The sequence below is a fragment of the Engystomops pustulosus genome, unplaced genomic scaffold (assembly GCF_040894005.1).
Source record: "Engystomops pustulosus unplaced genomic scaffold, aEngPut4.maternal MAT_SCAFFOLD_671, whole genome shotgun sequence".
In the NCBI taxonomy this organism is placed as follows: Eukaryota; Metazoa; Chordata; class Amphibia; order Anura; family Leptodactylidae; genus Engystomops; species Engystomops pustulosus.
Genome location: NW_027285550.1, coordinates 20,001 through 23,659, shown reverse-complemented (window position 1 = coordinate 23,659; position 3,659 = coordinate 20,001). Strand labels below are relative to the sequence as shown.

Genomic DNA, 3,659 nt, shown 5'->3' with positions numbered 1-3,659 from the left:
TTGAGTCTGCCCCCAAAGCCCACCCGCGTCCTCCTTGGCGCTCCCGGAGTACATGGTCGTAGATGGGCCATCGGTCGCTAATGCCAAACTGCGTCCCAGGGGTGCGTCCCCTCTGACCAACGGCAGACCCATCCCTCTCGCCAATCCGCGGATCCCCGCCAGGTCCCGAACAGGGCTCGTCCTTTAGCGTTTCAAATGCGCCCTCCCCGCCATACGAGGGGTTGAGGACCGTAGCCTTCCCTTACGAGAGGCACCAGGGGTGCGCCTGCTCGAGGGCCCGGCCGTGGGCGTAACGCTTGGGCCGCCCGGGGGAGTCGGTAGACCATGGGAGACCAACACTCGCACACGAACGTTGCCCGTGCTTTTGTGGAAGAGAGCTTCTTGCGAGGTTGTCGCTGCGGTGGCGCCCGGACAAACCCTATCCCTAAAACTTCTGGGGAATTGGCGTCTAAGCCTGCACCCTGCACGGTATCCCTGCACCCACGAAGGGGGCCGTGGAAGGCTTGGGGTCGCGCCGGCGAAACCGACCGGATGCCCGGGGTACTGAACCCCCGGGGTCCCACCCTGGAAATTGAGCCGTCCGACCCCGCCACGTCTTCCTAGTGCTCTCCTTGGCTCCCCCGCCTGTGGGCATCGTTAGGGGCTGCGGTCATCAGCGCCGGCTAAGCTTCGGCAACACGGCCGACCCACCCCTTCGGCGCCTGGGGGTGCCTGGTCCCAGTCCGGGCCGTTCCGTAGGGGCGGCTATCCCTTACATGAGGGACTCGGTGCGTCCGCTCGGGCTGCGGGGCTCCGGCTCCGACAGCCGGGGAGCTGGTTTTGACCGCGGGCCTCCACGGGAACCGGCAGGGACCGGACTAGGCGTCAAGCCGAAAATAACCCCGGCACCCTCTGCTTCCAAAGCGAGGGGACCTTTGGCCGAGCGGGGGCACCGGAAGCCGAACCGACCCCAACCCCTCTTCCTACCCCAGGGCTGGGCTGACCAATCCCCTGATCGGGTCTAAAATGGAAGAAGGGGATTCGAGGGAAGGGGCTGGCGGAAGGCAGTTGCCCGACGGAGTAGGCGAAGGCCAGGCCGTTTCCGAGTCCCGAGCAGAGGAGGGCGAACTCGGCTCTTCATCGACCGACGGCGAGGCGAGGGCGGTGGCTGCCGCGGGGAAGACTCCATTGCTCGTCAGCGCGCTAGGAGCGGGGCCGACTGGCTGCTCGGGGTATGGCATCCCCGGGGGCCCACCCTGGAAATCTTCGCTCCTCAGCCGCTGCAGGTTATAAGGTCCCGCCGCGCGTAAGCGCTCAACTCTCCGACCCACGGATGTCGAGCCCATGGTGAGCCGGCCGTTTCGTACGGGGAAAAGGGGTCCTCTGGCCCCACATCGATCGAGGGGGTTTAGATCCGCGGAGGCACGCACCGCGAGGCGAATCGCTGCTTTTCCCCAAGAGGTTAACCTTCAAACCACCGAGTAGGTTCGGGGCAGGGCCGACAGTCTGCACTGGGGTATTGCATCCCTGGTGGGGCGACCCTGGAAATCTCTGCCCCTTTCCACTCTTTCGGTTGGGCCTCTCGTCGGGGCGAGCGTAAGTCGGCAAGCAGACGTGGGAAGAGGCTTCTTACCGGTGACACTCCCTTCGTGAGAGAGGCAGGTACTCGCCCCGGACCCCGGTCCAAATCTGCGCGGGCCGGACGGCCTCGGCCCTAGCCGAAGGCCGCTCCCGCGAAGCCAGGGAGCCGAAAAAATAACCCCGACACCCTCCGCGACCTCGCGTGCTTCCAAAGCGAGGGGAACCTTTGGCCGAGCGGGGCACCCGAAGCCGAACCGACCCCAACCCCTCTTCTTACCCCAGGGCTGGGCTGACCAATCCCCTGATCGGGTCTAAAATGGAAGAAGGGGATTCGAGGGAAGGGGCTGGCGGAAGGCAGTTGCCCGACGGAGTAGGCGAAGGCCAGGCCGTTTCCAAATCCCGAGCCAGAGGAGGGCGAACGACGTTCTTCATCGACCGACGGCGAGGCTAGGGCGAGGGCGGTGGCTGCCGCGGGGAAGACTCCATTGCTTGCCAGCGTGCTAGGAGCGGGGCCGACAGGCTGCTCGGGGTATGGCATCCCCGGGGGCCCACCCTGGAAATCTTCGCTCCTCAGCCGCTGCAGGTTATAAGGTCCCGCCGCGCGTAAGCGCTCAACTCCCCGACCCACGGACGTCGAGCCCATGGTGAGCTGACAGTTTCGTACGGGGAAAAGGGGTCCTCTGGCCCCACATCGATCGAGGGGGTTTAGATCCGCGGAGGCACGCACCGCGAGGCGAATCGCTGCTTTTCCCCAAGAGGTTAACCTTCAAACCACCGAGTAGGTTCGGGGCAGGGCCGACTGTCTGCACTGGGGTATTGCATCCCTGGTGGGGCGACCCTGGAAATCTCTGCCCCTTTCCACTCTTTCGGTTGGGCCTCTCGTCGGGGCGAGCGTAAGTCGGCAAGCAGACGTGGGAAGAGGCTTCTTACCGGTGACACTCCCTTCGTGAGAGAGGCAGGTACTCGCCCCGCACCCCGGTCCAAATCTGCTCGGTCCGGCCGTCGTCGGCCCTAGCCGAAGGCCGCTCCCGCGAAGCCAGGCGATCCGAACCGAGGATCCGCGCGAGCCTTCTCCAAGCCCTCTGCCGGGCGCTGGTGTTGAAAGCGTAGCGGACCCTGTTCGCCGGAGCGATAGGAGCGGAGCACCGGTCCCGCAGGGTTGAAAGCTGGGTAGCAGCGCCGTAGCTTCCCTCCCAGCCTTCCCCCGGACCTGGCGCCCGATCCCCTCCGCTCCTCTGTGCGTTGGCGGGCGGCGCTGCATGGGTACGTCGCGACGGCTCCTATCGTCTCTCTCGCTTAACAGTGTGGAGAGGTGGTGGTGGAGCCGTCCGACACTCGAGGTGCTGAAGTTGAGCGTCCAATGCTTTCCTTCTATGCGCAGCCTACAGGAGCTGTCCGAGCTTCGGAGGTGCTGATGGAGGTGAGAGTCGAGCGCCACTTCTTGGCTGAACTGAGTGGGGAAAGCCAGCGACTGCGAGAGGGAGGGGAAGGGAAGGCTTTTTCGGGTCCTTGGAAGGGACCGAGAGCATCTTTCTTGCCCCCCTGCCCTAAGCTCCATCCAATGTTGTCTGCGAGGTCTTCTCCGGCGGCGGAGAAGCGCTGCGGTAGCAGCAGCAGCAACGAGCGTTCCCATTAGCTCACGGAGCCTGACTCCAAGAGTCTACCCCTCAGAGCTCGGCTACCTGGTTGATCCTGCCAGTAGTATATGCTTGTTTTAAAGATTAAGCCATGCATGTCTAAGTACTGACTATTCTTTACGGTGAAACTGCGAATGGCTCATTAAATCAGTTATGGTTCCTTTGATCGTTCCGCATTGATGATGTGCTACTCGGATAACTGTGGCAATTCTAGAGCTAATACGTGCCCAAGAGCGCTGCCCTCCAGGAAGGCGTGCATTTATCAGACTTAAAACCAATCCGGGGAGCCCTGGTCCGGCGGGGTCTCCGGGCCCGCTGCGGCGCCAGCCCCGTCCTAGACTTGGCGACTCTAGGTGACCTCGGGCCGATCGCACGTCCTCCGTGACGGCGACGATCTATTCAGGTTTCTGCCCTATCAACTGTCGATGGTATCTAACCCGCCTACCATGGTGACAACGGGTA

The 3,659-nt window shown here is 63.6% G+C and overlaps 1 non-coding gene across 1 annotated transcript in view; it reads left to right on the top strand.

Moving 5' to 3' along the window:
* Positions 1 to 3,239: 3,239 nt before the first annotated feature.
* LOC140112252 (18S ribosomal RNA) overlaps positions 3,240 to 3,659 on the top strand; it is a 1,883-nt gene continuing 1,463 nt past the window's right edge. The window contains exon 1 of the ribosomal RNA XR_011852552.1: positions 3,240 to 3,659. This exon is cut by the window's right edge and continues 1,463 nt beyond it. This is a non-coding gene — a ribosomal RNA (18S ribosomal RNA).